Source organism: Lissotriton vulgaris, chromosome 1_1 (assembly GCF_964263255.1).
Source record: "Lissotriton vulgaris chromosome 1_1, aLisVul1.2, whole genome shotgun sequence".
NCBI lineage: Eukaryota > Metazoa > Chordata > Amphibia > Caudata > Salamandridae > Lissotriton > Lissotriton vulgaris.
The window spans coordinates 108,874,189-108,896,623 of record NC_141685.1 but is presented as its reverse complement, the minus strand read 5'-3'; positions in this window follow the sequence as shown (position 1 = coordinate 108,896,623).

Here is a 22,435-nt window from a genome sequence, read left to right as displayed (position 1 = left end):
AAACAGGTACGACTCCATTGACAATGTCTAACTACAAGGAGTGGCCGATTCTTCTTAGTATGACTCCTGCTGTCTCTTGTCCAGCACTGCTGAGAAATTCTGTTTTGGCCTCTGCTGACACCAACATCCCTGACCTTGATATAGAGATGTCCACAGTCACTAATCCATTATTAAATTCGCCAGCTGGTGATCCACATGAGGTTTGTGAATTCCTTTAGGATAGAAAAGAGCTCCCGAGAGGAATTCCTAGCTTCCATGATGCGGGAGCCTAGGTAGGATCGCCTAGCTATGTTACAGCTGTTTAGATAAGCTCTATGAGCCACTCGATAGCGCGATTCCTCATGCTCCAAGTTGGATTTCCTCCATTTTCTTTCTAACACCCTGCATGAAGCCTTTACTCTTTTAAGACTATCTCAATACCAGGGGGCAGGAGCTGCCCTTGCCTGAATATTTACCCTCTTTAAAGGTGCAATAGAGTCGAGGCCATCCGTTATAGAGGCCTCAAACCTTTCTAAAGCAGTCTCACAATTGTCAGAGTTCTCAAGTATCGGAGGGATATAGACCCGACTAAACGCAGCGGAAGTTACCATTTTCCAGTATCTACGCAACTCCTTGTGAGTGTGTGGGGGCCGGGCAGTTTTTTCAATGCCCAAGAAAAATGTAGTGCCAGGTGATAAGTCCAGCCTAACTTTAGGGGGGGTTCGGCAACTAACTCAGGGATGCTGGTGAAAATCATGTCCAACACATGTCCAGCCACATGTGTAGGGCTAGTGACTCTAGGGGACAGTTCAAGAGTTTCCATCACTGTCACCAGACAGAGAGATTCTAGTGTATCAAGAGTCTATATGATACGGAGGACGAGTGGCAATGGCCAAACCTCCACCCCGTTTTCCTGATCTATCCAGCCGGACCACTGCATAATCTTCTGGAAAAGCCATTGCCAAAGCTGGCGTTGCTTCATTATTCAGCCAGGTTTCAGTGAAAAGGCAGATGTCTGGCCAGATCCCGTCTAATAGGTCCCAAATTTCCACCACATGTTTTGGGATAGATCGCGCATTCAGATACAACCCCTTAAATGATAATGCTAGGCCCATCCCGGTCTGTCTCTCACTTCCAGTGTCCTGCACCCTTCCAGTAGGACTGGGGATGGAACATAATTTCCCCCTGCACCAACCTCTCCTTAGGGTACACCAGCCTGGGAGCCTGAGATCTTTGTGGAAAAACGGGCAGCATCCCCTGGCAGCCAGCAGCATCCAGGCGCGGACGATCGCAGACAAGCTTGCCTTAGGTGTGACTTCGCTGGGCCAGTGGCACGCCTGCTGCGCGCGGCAGGAAATGCAGTGATTTTATACCTGGGAGGGCTGTCTACTAGAGCGCTAACCGTTGAAATGTATATAACAGAGGTGTTTATCATCGAGCTGGTTCTTGACTCACCCAGCGCTGATTATGAAACTGATTTACGGTTAGATGGATTGTGTACAACAGTGGCGTTTATCATCCAGCTGGATCTTGGCTCACCGCTGGCTATGTAAGTGATTCATGGTTAGATGAATTATATATAACAGAAGTGTTTATCATCGAGCCTGATCTTGGTCACAGCTGGCTGTGTAAATGAGTCGCGGTCAGATGAATTGTATATAAAGGAGGTGTTTATCATCCAGCTGGATCTTGGCTCACCCCTGGCTATGTAAGTGATTGATAGTTAGATGAATTATATATAACAGAGGTGTTTATCATCGAGCTGGATTTTGGTCACAGCTGGCTGTGTAAATGAGTCCCGGTTAGATTAATTGTATAAATATATGTTTTGAGTTTCTTATTTACAGAGATTCATTCAACCAAATTCTAACTGGTTTAGGACAGAATCGATGCATGACGGCAAAATTATTGATAGGAATTATTGTGGATTGGAGGAGCTCAGTACAAAGAGCTTCTCATAAATCTATGAGCACCAAGTAAGGGTGAAGGGTCAGCAGTTATACAGTAATGGTTATTTGTTTTTTTGTTTTTTCTTGAAACGCTCCTGCAAAGGTCATAATACAGAATGTTGCTCCTCCTCGGTCTCGGACTAACTCATTGTTTTATACTTTTTCTCATAGTATGAGAGGCTATTTTTCTGAGCCCCTGTTTGTTCTTACAGTGATAAAGTCCCAGCAAAGGCTATCTATGGAGCTACTTCACTGTGATTACTGAGTAAGATCTTCTTACACCTTTGCCAAGTTACCTGTAAAAGGAAATTTCATGAGATTGCCTAGGGGCTAGTAATTCCATAGTTCTATCGGTGCTTAACTATAAATATTATATATATATTTCTAAATTTATTCACTGGAAAAAAAAAATTTACAGGGACGTTCTAGTTAGGAAATAGAATTTAAAAAACCTGAGAAATTAGCTAAAAAAACAAAGGTTACAGGGACGGTATAGTTCGGTTCACGATTTGTACATAAAACCATAGAAATTCAGCAGTAATGTTTAGAGTTATAGAAATATAACACAAATGCTTCGGGTAACTATAAATTGTGCGCCCACCATGCAGTTTTCTTATCAATAATTTTACTGCAAATTATATCATCAATGATGGCATCGAAGTCATCATGAGTGATGTAATATGTGGGGTAATTAGCAGTGCATGGCCAGTTTGCGAGTTATAGTTACCTTAGGACTCTGCTCCAGATGCTCCACGCCTCCTGCATGTACCCGCATTGCTCCCGCTCACAGGGAGAAGCTAAAAATGTTGCTCCCACGAAGCGAGAGCAAGCACAGGTTTCCGTGTCTGGACCAGTGCGGGCAGGGAAACTGCTTTGCTCTGGGGGTGGGAACCACAGGGCAAAGCCAAGCCGGCAATGGAGTATGGGGTCTCCAGGCTTATTAATACCCTGGGAGGGGTGCATGTTGCCCCATTCTCATTTGCTTTTACAGCCTGCCCCCAGGATGGTGTCCCAGTGGCTGAAATTGACCTTAGGGAGGGGGCTTTGTGTCCCCCTCCCTCATGATTTTTACTTCGTGCCTGGGGATGCCCCCCTTTAGATCCAAAATTGGGAAGGTGGGCTGCATGGCTCCCCTCATTACAATTACGGCTGGGCCCCAGGCAATGGTGTTCCCCGGTCTGAAATTGGCCCAGGATGGGGGCATCTGCTCCCTCCCCCCTGTTTGGAAAGCTAGACCCCGGAGGTATTGTGGTCCCCAGGGCTGGAATCAGCCCGGTAGAGGGGCCACGTGCCCCCTCCCCTTATGTTTGGATGGCTGGGGAGTGGTGGTCTCCAGGGCGATAACTGGTCTGGGGAAGTGGGGCCACGTGCACCCCCTCTCTCCTAATTCTGAAGCTAATTATCCCCCAGGATCTGGCCCACCCGGGGGCATTATAAAAAGCAGCTCCTTCCTGGAAAATTTTGAGGTGATCCATCAGGCGGGGGCCGAGAAAAATAGGGGTCCCCCCTTGTATTTTCCATAGACTTCTTTAAACAGTGCTGTAGCAAAAACTGCTGAACAGCATTGCACTAACTTTGGCATGAAGCTAGATCATGGCCCACAGATTTAGCTTTTTGTTATTTGGTGTAAATCCGATCAGTAGTTTTTGAGAAATGAAGTGTCAAAAATAACTGTATATTTAGGCAGTTGGTGTCTAAATTAGGAAGCAGTAGTCAATCCTGATTGGTTGGTTTCAACCTGAACAATATGTTTTGGCAGCCTTTACCAGATTTAGGGGCATAATAAATTAATTAAACAAGCATTTTCAATGCAATAGGTTTCGCATCTGCAAGAGTTCAAGCTATAAGCATTGTAAATGACGTCGCCTTTTATTTATGTTTTAATAAACAAAATGTAAATAAAAGGGATTATCATGTGCAATGCCAATAACACAAACTCTCGTAAATGCGAGACCAAGTGCACTGTGAATGTGAACCAGCAGAGAGATATAGGGAAAGAGAAAGATGGAAAGAGCGAAGGAACGACTACACATGTGGAGACAGAGAGAAAGAGTGAAAACACTGTGACCATAGATACATTTCATTCTACTGAAACTAAACGCAAATGTAAAACTTCAAAACATGAAAAGCATAATTATTCCACTTACCTTGGAGAAGTTGATTGAAGGGGGTAATGAAGCCCATGGCTTACTTGGTAACCGGTTTCAAACGGAGCTGCAGTTTCAAAAGTGCAGGACACTGTAAACAATTTCGAATAACACTGAAAGCGTGTTTTGCGGGAGCTAAAGCAACCCAAGGCTGGGTAACCAAAGCAGTTTTGATTGGCCCATATAGGTCCTGCAGTGGAGCAGCGAGCACTAGGAGTGGCTGATGGTTTTCAAGACAATCATAGTAGCTCTCCACAAAAAGTCTGGGGCGACCATTAGAGGGTGAAACACACCGCTTCATTGGCTGTCACCCAAAATAATGAAAATTACAGACAAATGGCTTTGTATACAGGCATTCTTATGGAGAGTCCATGAAAAGTAGGGACGGTTACTCACCATGGGTGTTGATGGGATTTGTGTAGAAAAATGAGGGATGGAGGAGCACATACGAAGCACCACTGCCACTACTGTGGTGATGAGAAGCCAGTTGTTATTCAGGATGAGATTGCAGTCGCAACCACCTCCGCTAATTCTCTCTTTTTTTTTTTGTAAACAGATTTTATTCATTTTCATCTTGTCGATTAGTAGCAGTACATTTCAACAAGAGCGTCTCATCTTAACTTAAGCAGTGGGTGTCAACAAGCTCGGTTGCATCTATTCAGTCCTAATCCCCGCTTCTCGCCCCTTATAGCCGTCACCGCAAGGGCAACCACGCACCAAATTCCAAACAACTCCCGCAACTTTACATTCAAAGTCTTTATATCGGAGATAAGCTTCTCGTTGTCTGTTTTCATCTACACACATATCTATCTAAACAACTAATACGTGAACAAACCCCTCTCCCTCTCCTATCCTCTTCCCCTCCACCCCCCAGGCATGTGGCTCTATCATGTGAAACCACCTCCACTGTTTCTCTTGTGTTGTTTTGTGGCCACAACTTTAGCTGCTATGGTGATGGGAGTGAAAAGGACACACGTGATGATTTGTATGAGAGAGGCCTGGGTATGAATGACTGCATGGTTGTGTGTGGCACTAAATAGGCAACTGTGTGCAAGAAAGCGTGTGTACAGATTACTAGTGTTTGCGCGGTACAATGCGTGTATGTTACTGTACCTGAAGTTCAAGGGCCGTTGGATTTTGGTGTTCTGCACACATGCAAGAAAGGGGGTAGAGGGGGAAATGAACATGACGGAATGCTGGCTTTGCACTGCCTTTGTCTCTGTCTGCTTGGTACAGCCCTGTGCGGTGAATGCTTCGGTGCCGCCAGTGCTTCTTGAGCTAGCAGCACAGGCAGCAAGCTCCTGCTCACCTCTCTCATCCTACACCGGCACCACCAGCCTCTATGATCTCTGAAGAGGCGGTGACTAAGACTAGTACAAAACAAATAAACACATTTTCAAAAATGCTTTATTATCGCTAAAATCAAATCTCATGTTGCCAGGCTGCACCCAAAATAACTATTTTCTCATGATAACTTGCCTTGTTTGGCTTATATAACACTGTTATTTATTGCTGAACCATCAAGTTACCATTTGATGAGATTAGCAACGGGAATGACTGCCTTGCACGGAGGCAACATCTGGCCCGTAACAATAAACAAAATAAGTAGAAACGGACACCATGCGAAACATGAAGTGCGGCGCCTGTGTGGAGAAGCGTTATGCACGCGTTGAAATAAAAGAAGTAGTACACAAAAGAACATATATACAACTACAGCGTAACAAAACTGTAGTTGGCCGGTGCTCCTGAGAGAAAACCGCAAGTGATGTTACAGGAGTGCCAACCAATCAGAAGCCAACAAAGAAGAGTGATGGAGGAGTAAACCAATGGCAAGCAGCCAGGTGGGATCACACTCCTTGTAATGATTACAGCAGGTCTTGCAGACAGCGCATGCGCTGATGCTCAACCTAAAAAATATGTAAGGGGGCAGAGAGGGCACACCCGAAAGGAACCCCCCTTTACAGGCTGGCCACAACATGAACAACATGCCGTGGTAGCCGTTACAGGACTCTTGGACACTGAGCCAATTGAAATGAAAAGATGGTAACAGTTACAATATAAATTATTTGTGGATGGTACCACACTAATTTTAGGAATGGTCTGTTTTTTTTTTTGATAATCAACTTTATTGAATATTTGAAAAAACAAAAAGATTTCATTGGTTGCAGCTCAAAAATCAGTGCATACAACGGTTCGGAGTCAATAAGACATATAGATCGGGTCAGTCCACTCCAGGCCAGCAGCTCAGCTCGCGACACATTAACAGCAGAGCATAAAACAATCAGTACATCAAGGATCACGGTGGAATAATGTTGAACCATTTCCCCAATATTTTATTGAACACTTCTGGAGCCCCTCGGGCTTCAAACAGGGCCTCCTCCTGGGTGCCGCACTAATCAACCCCCCCTCCTCCACTCCCCCACAGTGGGCGCTGCAGTACGATATGTCTCTTTCGGCCACTGCTACCGCCGTCCCGAACAGGCGCTTGTCCATCCTGGAGCCATCTAGGCCGTCAAAGACCCCCAGGAATGGTCTGTTTTAGGGTGATTTTACCCTGTGAAATTAAAGGATGCTAACTGTTACAATATAAATCATTTGTTGTCTGTTCTAAGCTGTTCTAAGCTGATTTTAATCATGTTTAAGAGAAAACAGTTCTCTCGTGATTTTCTCACAGGGGTTATAGAAGGTGCTCCAAAAGCTAAAATGAGAGCATGTTCCCTGTAAAAAGTCTGACATTTTCAGTAAATCGTGTACTTCCAGCAGGAGCAGCGAATGTCAGCTCATACCCAGTGTTCTACTGCAGCCTCCCAGAGTGTTCTAAAGAACAACTAGACCGCTAACAGTTTTACTTATGACAAAACTATGCGATACCAAAGGGGATGATGGACGAAGCGTTTGAGTAAATCAAACACTCACCCCCAGTCAACTGATCTGGGTTTAATCCATCACCATTCTTTAGCTCACTCCACCACCCCAGTTCAGACATGGCCATATGCAAATCAGTCTGACCCTGTGCCTCATTGGAACAGTCCAGCCCGAACTGCCAAGCCATGTCTTCGTATTCATAATTCTCATGATCAGGCTATCTTGAATCCAGTGGTAGAGTGAGCAAGGGACCCACTACCTTGAATACTTCCCAAACTGTAACTGCTGAGAAGATATTTCACAAGAGTATCATCTAATAACCACCAGGCATTCAAATGCCACATACCCTTCAACTCCCACTGTCAATGTCAGAGTGCTAGTTGGACCGGTGAATGATCGAAAAACCCGCAGGAGAGAATTACATATCTACCTATGTCAAGTCAAGTCAAGTCAAAAAGGCTTTATTTCGATAAAAGTTATCATAAAAGCTTCACAATAAAAATACAAAAGTTCATTTGATTAAAAGAGAAAAAAAAGAAAATGAAAGACAATTTAATTACAATTAGTTTAAAAGGTTTCATTTCCATATAAAAGAAGCATTTCATAGATAGTTAATTAAAAGTAAATTAAACAATTGTTTTAAGCCTTTTACTCCTAATAGACCAAGCCCATGATAAAAATTTAGAAATAGTGCAAACATACAGGGTGCAACAGTCTGACATTAATATGCGCAGTGCCTCCTCGTGGCGCCTGGTCCCCAACAGACAGCATAGATGCTTAAGCCATTTTTTTCTTGGTAGGGCATACTCCCGGCATTCAAACAGAAAGTGCGCCACTGACTCTAGTCTAGATGTGCACACTGGGCAGAACTCTGTAGTTTGAGCTGGCGGTTTCCACCGGGCTGTGAAGGCATGCAGAGGGAGAGTCCCTGTTCTAAATTTGAAGTAAAGGGCCCTATCAAATGGTTTCTCAATGATGTCTAAATAGAGTTCCCGAATAGGTAGGTCCTTGAATTTCAAAAAATCCTCTTTGAGTCTACCCAATGAGCAGTTGGTACTCCGTTGGGTCAGAATCCAGTTCCAATAGAGGTTTTTAAGCGTTGCCTTTGGGGGCGAAGATCTATTTTCCCAGGCTTTGCTTAGACCCAAATTGAACAAGAGGGATTTCACATCTCTTAACCACTTGATTCTATGCCACCCTGGTGATGCCATAATTTCTAGAATCCCTTGCGCGTATTTAGCGAGCTCCGGAACTCGCCACAGACAGGCCCATAGCAGGAGGGGCCGAAACTTAGCTAGATCGTCAATGGGTCGACATCCTAGATCAAGCATTAGTGGAACTATGGGAGTGCCTTGGGAGAGTGACATAATGGCCCTGCAGAACTTCCTCTCTGATCTTGAAAGTTCGTTGGTAATGCATGAGCCCCATAGTTCTGCCCCATAAAGAGCGGAGCTAACCCCCTTTGCTGTGAAGATTTCAATAACAGGGGCTATAGGTCTAATTGCACAGGAGCGCTGTTCTTTCAGGAGAGCTCCTGTTACCCTCTTGTGGGCTAGCAGCATTTTGTCTAGATGAGGGGCCCATTGCATGTTGTGCGACAACCGGATACCTAGGTAATCAAATATTTCTGCCCTCCCCAAAGGTACACCATTCAATTTCGGGGGGCATACAGATTTTTGGGGGGGATTCATCACAAGGCATTTTTCTTGTCGGAATTGATTACCAGGCCCCGTTCTGAACAAAAGGACTGAAAATTGTTAAGAAGTTTTTGGAGGCCCATTGGGGTTTTCAGATATCAAGAGCGTATCATCGGCAAAGAGAAGGGTGGGTATACGCTCCCCCGCCAGGGATGGTTCCTCTGAAGGATCTTTCCGGAGGTGCTCAACCACTCCTTTGATAAATAAAGAAAAAAATGTGGGAGCTAGAACACATCCCTGGCGGACCCCTCTCTCCACCGGGATACTACTAGTTTTTTCGCCTCTGTGCCCCATCTTATCTGGGCGAAGCTGTTTTCATGGAGCCTTATGAGAAGCGAAAGAATGTAATGTGGCAACCCCATGTCAGCAAGAACTCTCCAAAGGGTCTCCCTGGGTACAAGGTCAAAGGCAGTCTTTAAATCGATAAAAGCGAGATAAAGACTGCCCTTGCCTATAACCACCACCTTCCAGTACACCAGCATCAATCTGAAGGCTTGTTCGATCGTGCCAGTGCCTGATCTAAATCCTGCCTGGTAATCAGAAAGGATATTATTATCATTAATCCAATCCAATATTCTAACCAATAGGACCTTGCCAACAACTTTTTGGCTAATGTCAACAAACTTATGGGTCTATAGTTGGACGGGTCATCCCTAGCACCCTTTTTAAAAATAGGGATAACCTCCGCCCCTTTCCAAGATGTGGGAATCGAAGCACCCCTGCAGATAGCGATAAGCAGGCAGTGGATTAATTTCCCCCATTTCGGAATGTCTGACCGCAGCAGGTCCCCGGGAATGCCATCCGGACCAGCCGCTTTTTGGGGCATAATGGTACTTATGGCATACTCCACTTCTTTTATTGTGAAGTCAGACTCTACAGAATGAACCTCCCAGTCCGTTTGGATCATAGTTAGGGCCGTCTCCCATCCCTGATCATCATTGGGTACATCTATAGTATTAAGGTCTGATTGGCGAGTGTATAGTTTAGAGAAATGGTTAACCCATACTTGACTGGAAATGTTGCATGTGATGAGATCACTATCCGGTCTATTTCTGGCTCTAATTGTATCCCAGAAGCACTTAGAGTTTGGGATTTACCTTTAACGGCCCTAATCAAAAGGGACTTTGCCTGTCTACATGTAGATGTATACCAGTCGTGCTTACCCCTAGGGTTCCGGGGTACCATTTTCCTGCCCCCACACCCCTTTTTCAGAAATACGTCCCGTATAGACCTAAGTGTTGCCTCAAAGATGGGTGTGGCCATTTCAGTTAACAATTCCGGATTGGTAGTATCCAGTTTCGTTTGTGAGGCCATAAGTAGTTCATTAATACTAGCAAGTTTGGCGTCATCAGTAGAGATTTTATTCCACTTCAGGCGTCTTCCACAGGTGGAAACAGAGATTTTATGGGTTTGTTTAAGGGGTTCTATAGAAGATTTATTGGGCCAAGGATCTGTTAAGGATAGAGAAAGCGAATTATGATCGCTTTCCACAGTGGGCAAAACTGCCATATCCTGCACTAGTCCCCATAATTTAAAATCCAACAGAATATAATCAATCCTTGAAGTATGATTAACTCTGTTGAATGTGGCAGCACCTGAACAATCTGAGATTGTGCGGCCATTTGTGGCTCTTAAGCCAAACTCCAGTGTCAGAGCATTTAACTGGATTGCGCTACGAGTCCATCTTTTAATCGGGGGGATAGTTAAAGCTGGAATACCCCATCTAGCGTCATCCTCACCTAGGTCCATGTTTTCATCCATAGGGAGTGGCTCATAAGTACAATTCAGATCTCCCGCAACCAAAATTTGAGCACCCTCAGCATTTTCTCTAAGTTCTGCTTCGAGGGTAGTTACTATCGGGGACATAGACCCATATTTGGTACCTCTAACGTAGACATTATACAAAGCAAGGGTTAGTCCCCTGCAAGAACCTCTCAAGGAGATTCCTAGAATGTCAAGGCTATTAACCTGCTTAGGTGTTATACAGCAGTTAAGGGAGATGCTTACCCAGATAAGCAGGCCCCCCGAGGGGCGTCCCTTCCCGTTTTTGGCTTTTACTGCTGGCACAAAATATGTGACGTATCCCACCTGATGGAGAGGTTCTAGGCTCCAGGTCTCCTGGAACAAGCAGATTTTATGCACCTCCACTAGATCATTCCACTCGGGTGAGCCCAGTTTCCTATGAATACCTGCAAGGCTCCAGCTTAGAATCTTTAGTGAGCCCTTAGTATCCTGACCATTATTGTTATTATTATTATTATGGGGGCCCAGACTATCATCTAACGGCAAAGGAGCACTTAGAGGTGTTGACTGGATTTTTCTGGACTCTGCAACAGAGGGAGGATAGGGGCGTAAGATTGGAGTTTCCTTCATCATGTGCCCTTCTTCCCCTTGTCTCGTGACCAAGGGCGGGATGATAGTTTCCTCAAATGTGAGTCAGTCCACCTCATCCAGAGCACAGAACCTATTCCAATGTGCAAACTGAGATGTAAAGGGATCAAACTCCAAGGTGCTTTGCCAGGGTAATTGCCATTGCTGGAAACTCTGCTGGGGTACTTGATGATAAGCCCTGCCTATAGGCATCCTGTTTCTCGGGATTTGTCTTTGGGGTATGGACGGGTAGAAGTATGAGAGATGGAAAGGGTGGATTTGTGTATTGGTTCCACTGGGGGGTGCATTACATATATAGTTCACTACCGCTGTGTCTCTGAAGTTGATGGTTATGATGTCCCCTGCTATTGTTTTTATGTTTCTACCTATCCATTCCCCTCTTCTGACCGCAAGTATTTCCCCAGAAATATTTGGAGGTAGGGGTCTGTTTAGCTGGAGCCATTGAGCACATTTATTTCTTAGCTCAGTTTGGGTTTCCCTTTTTCCCTCCTTCAGAGGTGGCACTCCTGTCAAAACGACCACAAAGGGCGAGGCTTCAGGCGGCAGATTGATTGTTTTAAAGCGTGCCGGTCTTGCCTTTGTCTCTTGGTTTTTTATTCGGGGAGTGGCTGTGTTTGTGCTTTTTTTTAGTGCTTTGGCCATCCTTGTCTACTGGGTTTGAGGAGTTTCCATTTCCTGATTTGTGATGGACCTGGGGAGTGGTGTTAGAAATCGAGGCTACAGCTGCTTTCTTCCTAGTTTGGGCCGGATGTTGTATGGCTTTAGTAGCTGGGGACAGGTTCGGTTGAGTGGGGTTAACTTTTGGTAGATTGCTGGTAATTCCCCCTTTTGACCTCCCTTTCGACCCCCCTTGAGATATAGTGCCCTCATTACCCGCTTGTTTGTTGGGACCCAACCCTTTGGTGTTTATTAGGGATGTCAATCTGTAAATTTTTGACATAAGTGGCTTAATGTGGGCAATAATCGTGTCCTCGAGGTCTGCCTTGAGGTCAGCTACCATGTTTGCTACCCAACAAGGTATACCTGATGAAGAATTGGTGATTGGGGCCACTAAGTTGTGATTTAGCGTGTTGTGTTTGGCCTTTTTCTTCTTCTTATGAGCACTAACTGCCCTGCCTTTTTCTGACGCTGTATTAGTTGAATTCTATCTACCTATGTCATCTACATGAACTGTCTGTACTGAAAATGGGAAGGACCTACGGAGGCGAATGGAGAATGGTGACCCCCTGTGGACCACTGAGTAAATCCTGCATGATAGACACAGGTGTATGCGAACTACCCAGGAACACACATGTTGTACCTAGTAAATGAGTCTCTTGAAGTAACAGGATATCAGGGGTGTGATAACTGCCCCCTCTTAATTTTAGTATTCAAAGTATTATCAGTCCATGACTTTATACTATATCCCATCTCACAGCCTGACAACAATTTGTAAGTCATTAGAATCAAAGTGATCCTGTTCAACTCGATGGAGCATGTGCCTGGTAATGGGAACAAAATGAAACCCTGAAGAATCTAAACTAAAATCCATCCCCCTAACACCCCCACCCTATATTTCCATCTTGGAAGCATCAGTCTCCCCAAATCATATGTAATAAACAACTGTGAAACTCAATGGCAAAAAGTGAAAAAAGAAACAAGCAAGCAAAAGGAGTGATGCACGTTGAATGAAGAGCCCGTTTTCTTATAGAGTCCCTTTTCTTTTCTCTTTCAGGGCTTTGTATCGTGCCGAAAAGCTGAACATGAAGTCAGTCCTTTCATACATGGTCTCTGTTGCCACATGTATGTTATTTCCCCTGAACCCCTGGGTATGGTGAAGACTGTCTGCAGCAGGAGTAACCTCTACCCCCAATGACTTCGGTTGCTAGATTCTTTGATGCCGCCTCGGTTTATGTCGTGTTCTTTGTGGGATGAAGATATTTCATCAGACGCCCTTTGAATCCCCCGTATGTGTCAGTGTGAACTGAAGGAGGTTCAAAGTCAATATCTTGTGTGCCAGACACAGCCCAGTGGAGCAGAGGTCCCATCCTCCAGATCTTAGCCAAGGCACTGAGAGCATCAATGTACATTTTGAAGGGCTTCTCTTAGTGAACCCACCCAGGTACAGAATTTGTAACTCACTTCAGTCAAATCCATGAATCAGCAGAAATATAGACAGTGCCTTTAACCACTTCCTTTAGGAAAGATAAGTTTGCCTTCCCTCTCAGAAAAGACAGTCTGCTCTTCCAAGGCCAATGTCATTGCAGAAACTGCACAGTGAGAAAGTTAAAAGACTGAAGGTACTCACTGGGACTCAAGCGGGGAACCACTTTGTGACCATTGTAAAGTTGAACAACACTGGGGGGCGCTAGATGGTGCACTAGCGAATGGTAGCCTTTGTGTGAGGCTCCCGCCATCCAGCAATATTTATCATATAAATCATCCTTTTTAGGCACTTTTGGGAGCTGTGCTCATGGGAATCTGCACCACATAACCTCCGACGCATTCTGGCAGAGTTTGGGCGAATCGAAGTGAAGCTGAGCTGGTGAGGTGCTGCAGTAACTTTGGCGACCTGGACCTGTGGAGCGCGATGTGTCGGCGGTCGGCCACACCAACCACACAAGACCGAGGCTTACTTTGAGACCTTAGGCCTCGCACAACGTGAGTTCCGCGAACACGGTTCCGACCGCCCGGATCTCTACACCTGCCTGCACAGGAGACATCAGGGACAGCTGCGGACCCGCCCCCCCCCCTGTCTGCCAAATATCATCCTGTTCAGAAAAGGGGGTGGTGATGGACAGAGTATCTGAATTAAGCAGAACACTCGTACCCAGTCAACAGATCAGGGCTTGATCCATCACCGTTTTTTAGCTCACTGCACCATCCCAGCTCAGAACCTGGATGTATGCAAATTAGTCTGTTCCTGTCCCAGTGCATCATGGGAACAGGGCAGACCAAACTACCAAGCCAATTCTTTTACTGGAAAGGAAACAAGATTCTGGGGACCGGTTTCTGGCATTACAGCCGTCTTCGGCCCGGCTTGCTTGAATCCTGATGGTGCAGTGAGCAAGGGACTCACATCTGAGCATACCCTTCCACGCTTATGGTGGACAAAACAATTCAGAAAAGGGGGTGGACGCAAGACTGAGGCTTACTTTGAGACCTTAGGCCTCGCACAACGCGAGTCCCGCGAACACGGTTCCGACCGCCCGGATCTCTACACCTGCCTGCACAGGAGACATCAGGGACAGCTGCGGACCCGCCCCCCCACCCCTGTCTGCCAAATATCATCCTGTGGCGTAGAGTGGGCCCTGCGGGGGGGCCGAGAGAGATTTAGTGCCGCGATATCTTGCCTGCATGAGGATACGGGCTGGGGCCCTCCCGACCACCTTCCCACTATAGGCGAGATGCACGCCTGCAGGACAGCCCCCTCCGGGGACCCAGGAGACAGGAGAGGAAAGTAGATGCATCCTTTGAGCGGTGAGTGCGACACCCAGAGAGGTTTCATAATCGCCAAGTCGAGGCCGCAAAACTTGTGATCTCAGCATATTGGGCTGCATCCGGGGACAAGGAACAAGGGCAACCCCCAGAATTGGACTGTCGATCTAACAAGGTCGGAGAGGAGCGTCCCTTGGAGCTAACTGGTCCTGATGGAGTGGCTGACAATGGTGGGGCAAGATACAGGGAGGTGACGCTGGCGCACGGGTAGGGGACACTGCTCTGGCCTTCGCGTTTATCGGTCCGCACTGCCCGTTTCTCCACCGCATTTTGGGCCGCATTCTGCTCAGTGAGGCTTATGGCGTATGGAATTCACGGCGAGGAGCACGCGACGGGCTAGGCCTGCAACGGTTTGGAATATCCTCTCCCCCTGGCCGGTGGAATCGATTGAGCAGTGCAAGAGCCACTGCATGCAGTACAGGGTGAGCGGCCCGTGATCGCTGTTCAAAACAACACCAGGAAGAGCCCAATGTTCTTGAAAAGGTTTCTGCTTTTACCTATCCTTCTGCCTGACGACCCCCTCCCCCTCGCTCCACCCTTCTGTCCGTGACCGCTAGCCGGAGAGCTGGTACGTGGCCATTTGAGGGGAGCGGCTGATTGACCTGGTCTGCTGCGAGGATGGGTAGGCCAGACACGAGGCAACCGAAGCTCACCTTTGAGGCTGCCAAGTAGTCAAATCGCACTGCACCGGATCAGCAAAATTTGGCGGGCACTAGCGGAGCAACCGGGGGACCCTCGGAATCTACAGCGGAGCTGCAAGATGTCCTTCGTGAAATGCGACAGGGCTTTGCTACGATAGCAGATAAAGTTGATATAATGTTGTCACGCATGGATGCAGTGGTTCATAAACTAGATGCTCACGAAGAACGCCTGAAAGAAGCGGAGCAACGCATCTCGGACTCGGAGGACACCACGACGCGGCATACTTCGCAGCTCTCCAGAATGGATAACCTGCTGCGGATAATTGCGGCCAAGAACAAGGATTTGGAGGTGAGGAGTATACATAACAATGTCCGTATAGTTGGTATTCCGGAGACGACCAACATGGGCAAGATGGAGGAATATGTCGAGAAACTATTGCTGGCGGCGATTGGCTACGAGGCCTTTTCGCCCCAATTTTTTGTGGAAAGGGCGCATCGATCGTTGGGCCCTAGATCCAAACCGGGCACAGCTCCTAGACCTACCATTGCCCGATTATTGAATTACAGAGACAGAGATGTGGCATTGCGGTCAGCTCGTAGCACGAAATCGCTTTCATGTGATGGCAATTCCTTTACCATATACCCAGATTTCACCCGCATGGTGCAGGAGGAGCGGCGGAAGTTTCTAGATGTGAAAGCCAAGCTCCGCAACTTACAAATTGACTATGTACTGCTTTATCCAGCTCGCCTGAGACTCACGTACCAAGGTCGACAGAAATTCTTTACGAAACCGCAGCAGGTGGAGGATTTCATTAAACACTACAAACGTACTAACAGGTCCGCTGAGGGGATGGAAGAGGCTCCGGATTCACCGCACGAGAGAATGGAGGAAGAGGAACAGTGACTGTCATTGACTGGAGTGAATATTACTTACTTGAATGCCCATCTGTGAGTACAGGACAGCTTATGTTGGGGGGACCTCCACATTTTCTGCTAATTTTTCTTCTTGATTGATGGATAGATGTATGGGCGATGCAGTTTCCATGGTGCCTACGTCTATATTGCTGGGCACCCCTCTTTCCACTTGGTCGGGCTGCAGCAATGCTGTGGATCCGGTAGGTGTGAGGGGTTGTTGTGTTGCCAACTGGACATGTTCCCCAGCGGGAAATACTCTTGCTGTTGTTTTCTATTTCGGGCATATTTTGGCCCCTGTTTTTTGGGAATTTCTGGGTGGGATGGGGGGGTAACGATACTGGCAGGTTGGGGTTGCTTCAGTGGGTGAGGGGGGGATTTGGGGTAAATTGTGGGGGTTGCACAGTTTGAATGTGGACAGAGTGCATGGACGTGCTTCGGGACTACACACGTGGTCTTTATGTGAGATGTGTTGGTTGACTACACAGCGGCCTATGATACGTACACAATGGTATAAAGGAGGGCGGTGCAAGAGAGAGCAGTTGGCGGATCAGACTGATGAGGTGGGGTGGGTTGGCTGCGGCTGTTATGGATACTTGTTGGATGCATACTGAGCATTTCCAATGGGTGAAATAGACTCAAATGCATGTACTGTATTGTCATGGTATGTGCGTGGTCTAAAGGATGCTCGTAAATGCAGGCAAATGTTATCTTATTTCGACAGGCACGAAATAAATGTAGTGATGCTGCAGGAAACACATATTCCCCTTCAGCTTACCTCTACGTTCGCTGCCAGGTGTGCAGGGGTCAGAGCATTCTCAAACTATTCGTTATATGCCAGAGGCACAGCCATCCTTATACATCGCAATGTTCCCTTCACACTCCTGGGTCAGCGGATAGATAGGGCGGGGAGATATGTTGGTTATGGGGGAGATTGGGTAGAGACACTATTACATTCGCTAATTGCTATGCTCCTAATGGGGACACACCGGAATTTTTTGCAGTGGTATGGGGAGTGATATCAGATATTGGATCGCGCCACATCATATGGGAAGGAGACTTCAATGTAGCCATGATTCCTGGATTGGATAGGGCAGATGGGCAGACACAATATCATCCCAGGGCAAGAGAGACGTTAAGAGGCATCGTGGAAGATGGAGGACTTGTAGATGGCTGGAGACATACACACCCTGAACTCAGAGAAGGGACACATTTTACTTCCTACCCGGAGACGTGGGCAAGGATAGACTATTGCCTCCTGTCCAGAGAATTGGCTCCTTGTATAACAGCTGCCAGATATTTGGCCAGGACCCAGTCAGATCACTGTCCGGTATTGATTACACAAGCTATGCCGGGCTATGCTCGCCCCTGGCGTCCTTGGCGGCTACAGCCTACTGCCCTGTTAGACACTGTCTTTCATGAAGAACTGAAGACAGACATAGAGGAATTTTTTCCCCGCAATAAAGACACGGTTGATAGCGTAGAGACGGTCTGGGAGGCCTTTAAGGTTACGGTCAGGGGTTGGTGCATAGCTAAGAGCTTTGGTGTCTTATGGGACATACAGCGCACAATTTCGGAAACTGGAGGAGGAATTGCAGGGGCTAGAGCGACAGATGCTGGAAGAGAGTTCGGGACTTTTGCAATGACAATTTCGAACCAAACTCTCGGAGTATGAGGCAGAGGCGCAGCGAGAGGTGCATTTCAGGGACAAGTATTGGAAAGCTCACCAATATAATGAGGGAGATAGGCCTGGTAGGGCGTTGTCAGTGGCGGTGCGAGATACACGGGGAGCTAGCACCATATTAGAAACAGTGGATGACTCGGGAGAGGCCTGTAGGGATAATGATCGTATATTGGCCAGACTCCAGGCACACTATATGCAGTTATACACCTCCCATTCCTCCGATGACATTCATCTCGAGGGATTTCTGGGAGAGCTGGCACTTTGCTGGCTGAGCAAAGTTGATAGAATGTTCCTCAGCGCCCCGTTCGAACTGGATGAGATCCGAGATGCCATAATGTCCCTCAGCAATGGGAAAGCGCCCGGCTTAGACGGACTCCCAGCTGAGTTTTCTAAATGCTATATCGATGTAATGGCTCCAGTGTTAAGAGAAGTGTTTGAAGACTCATTAGAGGTTGGGATATTGCCCAGCTCCATGAGAGAGGTGGTGATTACTTCCCTCCTTAATCCGAGTAAAGACCCGACACAGTGTGACTCTTATCGACCTTTGTCGTTACTTAACTGTGATGCTAAGATCCTTGCCAAAGTGTTGGCTACGCGACTCTCCCTACTCATGACCAGCATTATACTACCCGATCAGTCGGGATTTGTTCCAACGAGATCGACCTCCCATAACCTACGAACCGTCTTTTCACTCATACAAACAGTGGCCCCGGAACTCCCTTTGGCTGCGGTATTCCTAGATGCATCCAAGGCGTTTGATTCCGTGGAATGGCGGTATCTGTTTACTGTTCTGCATAAGATGGGCTTTCCTCCGGTTTTTGTGTGGTGAATACGTTTATTATACACTGCTCCTACAGCCAAGGTGCTGGCCAATTGTCACTTGTCGGAGGCCTTTGCGATCACTAGAGGCACCGGCCAGGGATGCCCACTGTCCCCTCTCTTGTTCGCTATAGCAATAGAACCATTGGCCTGTCGTATCCGACAATTACACAAAGATAGCTCCTTTCGTTGTTTTCAGAGACAGCTTTCAATTTCGCTATACGCGGACGATGTAACGCTCTATGTCAAAGACCCTCTGAATAACCTAAATGCTCTATTGAGGGAGTGTGTTGCTTTTGGTGGGCTGTCTGGTGTAACGATAAACTAGGGGGAAATCACAGCTGTTCCCACTGACTGCTGCAGTATCGGTATTTCCACTGGATTACCCATTGGAATGGTGCCATACTGATCTAAGACACTTAGGTATCCAAATATCCAGAGATAGGGATGAGACACTCCGGCTCAATTATGGAACGGCCATTACCAAACTGACGGATTCGGTCTCGCGTTGGATAAGGCTTCCGTTATCGATGGCTGCCAGAGTCTCACTAATTAAAATGGTAGTCTTGCCTCAATTTCCTTATTATTTTCTCAACATACCATACTACCCAAGGTCCTTTTTTTTTGAGACATTGAAGTCTGAACTGATACGGTTGGTATGGGGGGTAGACAGGCACGATTCAAATGGGCTGTTATGGCACAGACTTATGACATGGGAGGCTTTGACATACCTGACTTTGAAATATATTATCTGAGTGCACAGGCGCATTATTTGTATCACTGGATGAAACCTACCAGCTTTATGCCGCAGATAGCGGTTGTGGACTGGATCGCCCACCCATTGCCTTTAACTGGTATTGTATACGGTCCTGCTAGTGTTCTGGATACCCCGCCAACTACAGTGACGTGCACAGTGGATGCGTGGCGGAGGATAGGGCAGTGACTGCGGGCACCGATGCTCTACGCGCCCCGAATGCCTCTGTCCTACCACCCTCATATGGCGTTATTTCAAGAAGTGGGCTTCCGCAATATGTGTTGTCGGCTCAACATAGGTACATGGGGCGACTTATTCCCTGGAGGAGTCTTCCGCTCACGGGAGCAATTTTTTGGTGAACACCCCCCCAGCCCTTTGGAGGTGTTTTATTATATCCGGCTGCGAGAAGGATTGAAAACAGTGCTCCTAGATTACCCCAAGAACCCCCTTGCACTGCTCCCCTTAATGCGGTTCTGAATAGCGCAGATGGCACACATTTGGTGTCTAGCATATACAGCAGCATGCGTGGTAATATACCGGCAGTTGTGGGTACGGCCAGGGTGCGTTGGGCTGAAGATCTTGGCAGAGAGGTGACGGATGAGCAGTGGGAGTACTGCTGTGGACTCGCGGGGACACTGATGTCAAGTTGCCGTTTTAAAATAATCCATTATAAGTTTTTACATAGAATGTATTACACCCCAGCCCGAAAATTTCGATTTCACCTCACAGACTCAGATTGTTGTGAACGATGTAAGCAACCTGGTGCTGGTTTTATGCATTTGGCATGGGAGTGTCCGCAGGTGAGGCTATACTGGGGGCAGATTCATGAGGCGCTGGTGCTTATGATAGATGACACAATCGAGATGGAGCCTCTTATGTTTTTATTGGGCTATACGGCGCAAATCCCGAGGAGTAGCCGGAAGTTTACCAATGTAGCATTATTATTGGCCAAAAGATGACTGGCGTGCAGATGGGGGAGGGGGCACGCCCCCAAGTTTAAGGAATGGATGCAAGACATGGTGTACTGTCAGGAGCAATATGGGATATACTCGGAAATGCAATCGATGACATCTAAACCGGCAGACATTTGGGGCCCACTACACACTTACTTCATACAGACGGCGACACAATCGACGGATAGTGCCCTGTCGGACTTAGAGAGTAAATGTACCAAAAAATGATCACTAGTCCTGGTTGATGCATGCCACGTCCACATAATGGACCCACTGGGGAGTTTAACACCGGGCAGATATGGGGTACGCACAGAGAGAGCATTGCTTGAGATCCAGATAGGAGGGGATACCTACACAGTTAGTGAGAGCCGGAACAACACTATCCCAGGCATGTGCAATACGCACACGGCGCAACTAGAGAGATACCCTAGCCACGGTAAAACACACTGACATTTAACTTTACCTATTGGTAGCATTGAAAACGTATATCCACGTATTTGGTAGCATACACTAACTGCGGATGTAATTGAGGAATGCCAGTCTGCCGTGTGTTAAGCACAGAGGGAGAGATTTATATTGCATGCTAAATATGTGGTCTGCGTATTTGTTTTGTTGTTTCCATGTTGCTCCATTATGCTCGACCTAGCCATCTCTGCCATTAACGATATTCTGAACCTAGCTCAATACGCGACCGGCCCGAAGTGGTTGTAGGCGGCTTGCTGTGTTAGACTACTGTTCAATATTACTCACATATTGATGCTCAATGATTGCGATAACATGCTGCCGGCCCTGCTGTGGTTGTGGGCGCAAGCTGTGTACATGTGCACAAATGATAATAAAGGTTTTAGAAAATAAAAAAAATAAAAAAAGTTGTACAACACTGACATGAAGTGCAATTAAACTGAAACAAACATTTCATTTCTTTTTGCAGAGATACACAGGTAACATCCAAATCATTAATACAGACATCCAAATTAACATTATACCAAAAGTATAATATGTGCAGCCGCAAGGTGAAATATTAAAAATGTAGTGTTATCAATCTGTAGGACAGTGGGTTTGCTGAACTCTAATAATTGAATAGTGTCTCCCTCTTTAGTTGAAAGAGGCTACTCTGCACACAGTAGAAGTGCGAGCAAAGTCACATAAGGAGTACTAGGACCCCGTCCCGCCTCCCAGTTATAAGATTCAGCTAGGTGTGAGTGAGACTTCAGTACGACCTCTAAATGTGTGAGTGTCACTCATGATGAGTGAGACTTGAAGGATCTGATGTGTATGCATTTTTTTCGGATCTGATGTCACTGCAGAGGCAACAAATGCAACTTGCCTGACGGTGCACCCGCACAATGATAGTGCATGGATGAAGAGTGTCTTATGATAGGAGAGAGGGTTACCACCTGGCCGGTCTTTTATAGGCGTGGCATGGCCTGTATTTTCATATCCCGGCCAGGACAAAAGTAGGAAGATTACTTAAAGCTGGCATTTTTCCTCTAATCAGTGCAAACTTAAAATATCAAATATAAGCAGAAATCACTTTAAAATGTGTTCTAGAGCTGCCTTAATGAATCCTGAATGAGAGTTAAAGTAAACAAAGACAGCAAAGGCAGGTGGTAACTCTAATAAGAGCCGGTATGCAGAACTCTGACATTTGTTAATGCTGGAATACCCTCTTATCCTCAGACCCGGCACCGTTCACTCATTGCCATGGGACCATCCACTGAGGGAGAAATCTGTGAGAGTCAAACCTGATTGTTCTGTCTCATGAATGTATTGAGACTGCAATCTACTTTATTTTGTGTTATAAGTGAAACTTTGGGGGGAGTGAGTGGGTAAAAAATGCAGAGAAATGCAAAACTTAATTTGGGGCAAATCGTTGGAAAGTTGTTTGAATATACACAACCCTATCAAATATAAAGAATTACCCACAGAAACAGGAAAAAAAGAAAAACAGAAAAACGTTGAATAGTTTAATTCTAGCAGTGTTCTTACATTTTCATGTATTTAATGCAATTCAGGCTTTCATTTCCAATTCACTCTTAAAGATTGGAGGTGGTGGTTCCGTCAGCGGCCACCAGAGGGTGCTCCTCGCATGCTGATGAAACACTGAGCTGCACATTGGTTGAAAGGGAGAAGGGTTTCCTCTTCCTGGTCGGCGGTGGCAGAGACA